Source organism: Babylonia areolata, chromosome 19, assembly GCF_041734735.1.
Source record: "Babylonia areolata isolate BAREFJ2019XMU chromosome 19, ASM4173473v1, whole genome shotgun sequence".
In the NCBI taxonomy this organism is placed as follows: Eukaryota; Metazoa; Mollusca; class Gastropoda; order Neogastropoda; family Buccinidae; genus Babylonia; species Babylonia areolata.
Genome location: NC_134894.1, coordinates 10,730,132 through 10,737,631, shown reverse-complemented (window position 1 = coordinate 10,737,631; position 7,500 = coordinate 10,730,132).

Sequence of the window (7,500 nt, the reverse complement as noted above, 5' to 3'; positions counted from 1 at the left end):
ATATATATATATATGTGTGTGTGTGTGTGTGTGTGTGTGTGTGTGTGTGTGTGTGTGTGTGTGTGTGTGTGTGTGTGTGATTGATATAAGTCTAATTTCGAATTTGTACGTGCGCGCAGGTACGTGTGTTCGTGTGTCTGAAACGTGCTGCAGCGATGCCAAATGTAAAGATTGCATGATATGCAATTCGATTGAACCTTTGGAACTGGTGAGTTTTTGTTGTTGTTTTGTTGTTGTTGTTGTTGTTTTTGTTGTTTTTCATGTGTGTATGTGTACGTGTGTGATATAATATTCTTTGAAAGAAGTATATACATTTACAAAAACTAAGCGGCATTTCTTTCCGCAAATTCCTTGCCCCTTAGGGACTACGCTCAGTCTCCATTACGCGTGTCCAGTGCATCTTTTTTTTTTCAGGATGGGCTTTGTCATGAATGTGCCTTTGTGTGTGTCACCCATAGCTGGGGATGGGGGAGGGGCGTGGGGGGGGGGGGGGGGCAGGTCTGCGAGCTTATGAAAGAATGCAACCGGATCCAAATATAATTTTGATTTTGTCATTAAACAGTCTTCGTAAGATTCTTTAGATGTATATAGTTTCTTCACTACTTTCCCTCCTCTCGATTTTATGTAGAGTTTCTTTAAAGCTTTTTACTCCTTATAATTTCGTCAAGTTTTTCGAAGTCTTCACTGGAAGCCTTTGTCTTTTGTGTAATGGGATGTTCTAAGGCTTCTTATCATTGTTCGCGTCGCGCAATTTCTCTGTCACAGATGATAAAGTATTCCTGTAAAAACAAAGTTTTGTCATTGAATGTGGACATTTTAAGATAAAGGGGAGGGAGGGACATTTTTTAATTAAAGGCAAAATATCCCTGGGACAGTCGAGGCTAGATTCACACTTTAGCCCGTGATAATTGGAAATGTCTTTGAAAGGGGTTAATAGCATACTGGAATAATGACTTACGCCGAGGAAGGTGACAGAAATATTAAGACGTTTATCTGCCTGTACAGTGTCCTCGGGGGTCTGAGTTCAAATCCCGGCCTCTCCCTTTCTCCCAAGTTTGACTTGAAACTCAAACTGAGCGTATGGTCATTCGCATGAAACGATAAACCGAGGTCTCTGTCCAGCACTCACTTGGCGCACTAGAAAAAAGAACCCGAAGCAACGAGAGTATTGTCCTCTAGCAAAATTCTGCAGAAGAAATCCAGAAAATATATATATGTATATATGTACATACACTCCGGGCCTGATTAAGGCGTTAGGTTGATTTTTTTTTTTAATGGTCAGGCATCTGCTTAGCAGATATGATTTGGCGTATAAGGATTTGTCCGAACACCGTGACGCCTCCTTGAGAAAGTGAAACTGATTAATGGGTCTAACGATTTACAAATGAAACGTGAAATACGATTACAAAAAATGTCAAAACATAGTTTGGCTGTCGAAGTGGGGATACGAAAAAGTGGGGACACAGATGGAAAGTGCGGGTGGGCGGGGGGGGGGGGGTGAACACGAAAGAGCATTTTCGTGAAAACCACTATTCGTAGCAATTACCGATCAAGGGATGCACAAAAAGAAGAATTTGTGCAATATGAACCGCTCATTCCTGCAGGAGGGTGATTAATTATCCTGTCTGAAAATGACACAGTTGATAAACCATTCATTTCTGTGCTTTAGATTCTCATGTTTGTGACATTCAGTCGACTTTGAAATAGGAGATGGCAGAGTTGCGGAGTTTTTAATTAAGGAGTGCGGCCATTTCGTCCAATCATACGCTCCAGTGAGGGTGAACTCGATTCATTTTGGTTCAAGAACAGCTGTCATTTGAATGCGTCCATACTGAAAATCAAGCTCTTTCTCTCTCTCTCTCTCTCTCTCTCTCTCTCTCTCTCTCTCTCTCACACACACACACACACACACACACACAATCACATATGCGCGGACGCACAAACGCATACTTTCTCTCCTTCTTCTCTCTCTCTCTCTCACTCTCTCTTTCACACACACACACACACACACACACACACACACACACACACACACACATTCCCCATCTCTCTCTTTTTTCTCTCTCTCACACACACAGACGCACGCACACACAAACACACACACACACAGAGCACGATCAGAACCATTAACAGCTGGCTAGGGCTCATCTGATTGTAATTTAACATTGCTGCTTGTCTTTGTGTCCATGTGTGTTAAAAACGCATTTGCTTGGAAAGAGAGGGGTGTTGGGATGAGGGGATGGGGTCGGTGTATGGTGTGTTCATTGGCATGTGTATTTGTATATATATATATATATATATATGAGAAAGGGGGAGGGGTGATACCTACAGGGCATGTAATTTGGTTCATGTCACACGAGAGAGTTTTCTGCGAAAACACGTCTTCAAAAAAAAAAAAAAAGAAAAAAAAAAGGGCCAGGTTCAGTCCAGTGCTTGTGTCGTGATATTTTTGTCCTGGAGTCGAGCATGGCACACACGCGAAGAACTGCCATCGGCAAAACACAAGTCCAAAAACCGCCAGCGAGTGCGAGAGAGCCAGTGCACCACCACTGCTTAGCCAGCTGAGGCACTAACTTTATTCTCCGCAGTGATGGGTGGTCGTCACACCGGTCAGTTCAAGAGTGCCATACACGTGGTTGCTGGCATCAGTACTGCTGTGAATCGGCCATTGGTCGGTCACTGTTGTCTGTCTGTTGATGGCGAGTTGTCTTTGTATATCTGCTGTTGTGTTTTTGTTTTGTTTTTTTCTCAACAGCAGGTATGGTGTAGCGTGTATGGGTCATACCGTGCGCTCTGACACCTCCTTGATAATGAAAATGAAACCGATCTTCATTTGACAGATTCGTGCGTTAACACTTTGTGATGTAACGATACGGTGTACTGTGGTGTGTCACCTGTGTGACTGTGTGTACAATATCATCTGTGTTGATTCCCAGGCATCAAAGTTTGGAATACCACTGCATCTCCAATACATACTCCTGACTTGCCCTATCGGTGGATGTGGGCAGAAGCTTTGTGTTCTGACTCCAGTTTGGCTCTTGCTGAACGAGGGAAGCTGCAATTATTCGGAGCACGAACCCCTACCAAGGAAATTTGAACAATAATGGACAACAGACCCTTCATCATATCATTTCAGCGAAGACCAGACCAGGGTGTTACTATAGCCTGCATATCTCGCGTTGTACAGCACTGCCGTGGACAAGGGCAATCAAAAGTTCTGTCTTACCTATATTCGAATTTCAGTTCAGCCATTTTGAGTTGTTTGTAAAGCGGGATCACATGACACGTGCAACGCTGTTCATTGGTTCATACCGGCAAAACATGTTACAGGTAAAATAAAATATATTTTTTTAGAAATGATGAGAGAGAGAGAGAGAGAGAGAGAGAGAGAGAGAGCACGACCAATATAGAATATGCTCTCGAAATAAGTTTCCAGATACGTCTGGACAGTAGAATATTACACCAACACAGAAAAGAGTTTCAGAAGTTTTCTTCCAGTCTAAAGAACCATATTGTGTTCCCTTGTCACCGTGGTCGATAACAAAGTGGCGGAAAAGCTTACTGTGTTGTTTTACTCTGTAGCTATAACAGATTTCTCAAAATAAAATTAATCCTGCTCTCCCCAGTGATTGTGCGTCGTCAAATTTCGGTGCCGACATTTCTCGATTATTTGTCTGTTTGCATAGATTTCGTTACCTTTCAACATTATATTCCAACAGAATTTCTGCAGAATTGGGGGAAACTTTCTGTCTGTCTGTCTCACATTGTGTGACGCAATGTAAAGTGGGGAAAAAGAGAGGGGTACAAATGTTGGAGACGACTTAAATCCAAAAACAACATTGGTAGGCTACATATAACTATATATAGAATATCCAAATTCATTCATTGGTTACAAGGAATCCCGAAATCGCTCATCGATGGTGCGCCCATTGTAAAACCAGGATAATTATTTTCCCCACAGCATGTAAAGAAAGAAGGACGCACACATAGGAGAGAGAGAGAGAGAGTGTGTGTGTGTGTGTGTGTGTGTGTGTGTGTGTGTGTGTGTGTGTGTGTGTGTTTCATTGAACTTTCACCATGCACCACAATTCAATAGCAGGGGACTGTTGATGAGGGGGCATTACAGTTCAGTTGGGTACAGTTCAGTTCCCCACGAAGGCGTCACTGCGTTCGGACTAATCCATATACGCTACACTACATCTGCTAAGCAGATGCCTGACCTGAAGTGTAACCCAGTGCGATAGTCAGTCCTTGCGGAAAAAATAAATTTAATAAAGTTTTAGATTAATTATTATCATAATAATAATAAAAATAATTGGTTGATTGACTGATTAATCGATTGATCAATAGCACACAATAAACATCAAAGGCGCTCATGATACTTGTATACCATCACTTAATATCAGACTGTATACGGACATTACCTTCTTTTATTTGATTATGTATAAGTAGATGGTTTCTGCTTTTGGTCGCATGGAAAATAAATTTGACATTTGACAATTATTGTGTTCATTGTTTGATCTAAGAAGTGCTCTCAAGGACATGAACAGTTTTGAAGATATTTTGTCCGTAAATCATTGTACGTAGAACAAACGATCAGTAGATGGTATTCATTTTCCAAATCACCTTGGCGAAAGGACAAAGCACTGAAACTTCTTCTTCTTCTTCTTCTTCTTCTTCTTCTTCTTCTTCTTCTTCTTCTTCTTCTTCTTCTTCCTCTTCTTCTTCGTTCGTGGGCTGCAACTCCCATGTTCACTCGTATGCATGCAAATGGGCTTTTATGTGTATGATTATTTTTACCCCGCCATATAGGCAGCATACTTCGTTATACTGAAACATCATTGTAGGTCTGTCTGTTAACATTATTATTCAAGGGAAGTACATCAAATCTGTCCTGAGACAACGCCAGCCTATGAAGATAGTCGTGATTATTTGACAAGTATTTCTTTTCTTTTTCAAATAAAATAACTTTAAATGATCTGCGACAGGAACGCCTTTCTCGGTCTCTGATAGTACCTGACCATTCGTGAATCAACATGTGTGTAAGTCCTTTGCTCGGAATTGAAATAATCCGAAATTCTTAGAATTTCTTTCACTTCGCCAATATCTTGTCGTAAGCACACAATATTTAAGTGACATAAGAGAGAGGGGCGGGGGGGGGGGAGTGGAGGGGGGCAAATTAGGATGGATTTCGTGCCGTTTTGCGAGAAAAGAAATACCATCCAAAATCCAGTCCGATGGACCCGAATTCGCTGTGAACAAAGAATTCAATTTCAAGCTGATGCACATAATGAAGCCCGGAGCTCTTCAGATAGAAAATCATGGTCATATCAAATGACGTAGTTTCTGACATTTGTTAATAAAAGAAATCAAGAAAACATTCAGTTTCTCAAAGAACATCAAAGGAAACTCACTTTAATCACGTGGCTGGTAAAAACGGGAAATGCCATCGGTTTCCCGATTTATTGTAACATTTTTCAAGTTGAAATTTGGAGATTATTGTTTCAATCTAACGAGTCGTTAAGTTTGTCAGGGATGTCGCAATATTTCTTTTATACGGCTCTGTCTCATTGTCATCAGACAAAAATGGAGACATTACATTTTACATTTATTCCGTACTCATGGGCAAGTAATGTGTGTGTGTGTGTGTGTGTGTGTGTGTGTGTGTGTGTGTGTGTGTGTGTGTGTGTGTGTGTGTGTCTGTCTGTCTGTCTGTCTGTCTGTCTGTCTGTCTACTTGTCTGTCTGTCTACTTGTCTGTCTGTGCATGTGTGTGTGCGTGCAAACTTCAGCACATGACGCAGACTATTTCTTTCCTGTCGACCATGGACATATTGAGGCCTTCATGATAATGATGCCTACAACGAAAGTTGTGCTTAAAACCAAGTTCACTGTTTACAGGGTCTGAGAGTCGAGTACCATCCACGCCATGGATGTGTCATTGAGAGTGTTCTTCAAAGCTCGCGATTAACACTAGAAGGGTCTGTGTCTCTCAAGCTTGTGGATAAAACATGAAAAATCATGAAAATACGAGAAGATAATTATAGCATTTGTTGCATGCTTTGTGTCAAAGCCCTTTGACCGCCAGTGTCGCATTTCGAGCACCAGCCAGGTAAAGGGGCCGATGTCGTTGAAATGCGACCCGATCAGGGCCGATTATCCGAGAATCTGCTGCTCTTTATTTTCAGGGGCAGGACAGGCCGTATTTCATAAACGTCACTGGGAAATCCCCCAACTATTCTTAGACGCCAACTATTCTGTGCTTGTGGCGCCAGGCCGGGAGCGAATGTTGCGCTGTAAACTGACTGGCGGTGGAAGGGAATATTAAGCTTGGATGGGGTCTTTAACTCACTCAGTACGGCCAGTCCTCACTTCTCCTCTACACAGACCCCTCGGATGTCCAGTGGGTGTCTGAATGGCCCAACCTTTAGCTTCCGTCGTCAGAATTGTGGTATTCTTTGTCAACATTCACCTCTTCAGTATAAGAGTCTTCCGCTTGCAATATTTGATGATGGTAATTGGGCTGAAACGCTGTTAACGTCGTCTCTTTCGCCGTTCGTATGGAGAGAGTTAAAGCAGCAGCATCGCCATCCTCTTTGTCTTCAGCCAACATTACGATACTAAAGAACAATCGTTCCTGACACTGTGGCTCTTCATACCCTGCTCTCACGGTGTGCACCTCCCTATCCGCTTACATAAATAGATGAATAGATAACTGATGATAATGATAATAATGAGAATGATAATAATAACGGGCGTTTATATAGCGCTCACCCCGCGGTTCTGAGACACAGAAATATATGATGATGAATGAATGATATGATTACTTACATAGTACCTATCCTCGGTCGGGAACCAAACTTAAGCGCTTCACAAACATGGGGTCATTTGCACGATTGATTGATTGATTGATATGGATACTTATATAGCGCCTATCCTCGGTCGGAGATCAAGCTCTAAGCGCTTAACAAACACGGGGTCATTTACACAACAGGCTGCCTACCTGGGTAGAGCCGAGTGACGGCTGCCATTGGGCGCTCATCATGCGTTTCCTTTGTCATTTGATCAGATTTTAGGCAGGCACACATGCACACTCGGACAGACATGTAACATTTCACGTGTATGACCGTTTTGTTTATTTACCCCGCCATGCAGGCAGCTATACTCCGTTTTCGGGGACGTGCATGCTGATTATGTTCTTGTTTCCATAACTCACATAACTGACATAGACTACATATGTATTCTGTGCTATATAATTTATGTCCAAAAGATGTTAAGACGTTCATGCCTGTGGTAACTGTTTCAAGGTGGTTCGTGCCAGTAGATAATAATAATAATTATTATTATTATTATTATTATATAGCGCTGAATCTTGTGCAGAGACAAATCAAAGCGCTATCACACCAGTCATTCACACGCATGCAGAACTCAGAAGAAACTGAAGACAAGGAAGAGGCAGGGGAGGGAGGCTATCTTGTGAAGAGCGTGCGGACTGGAGTTG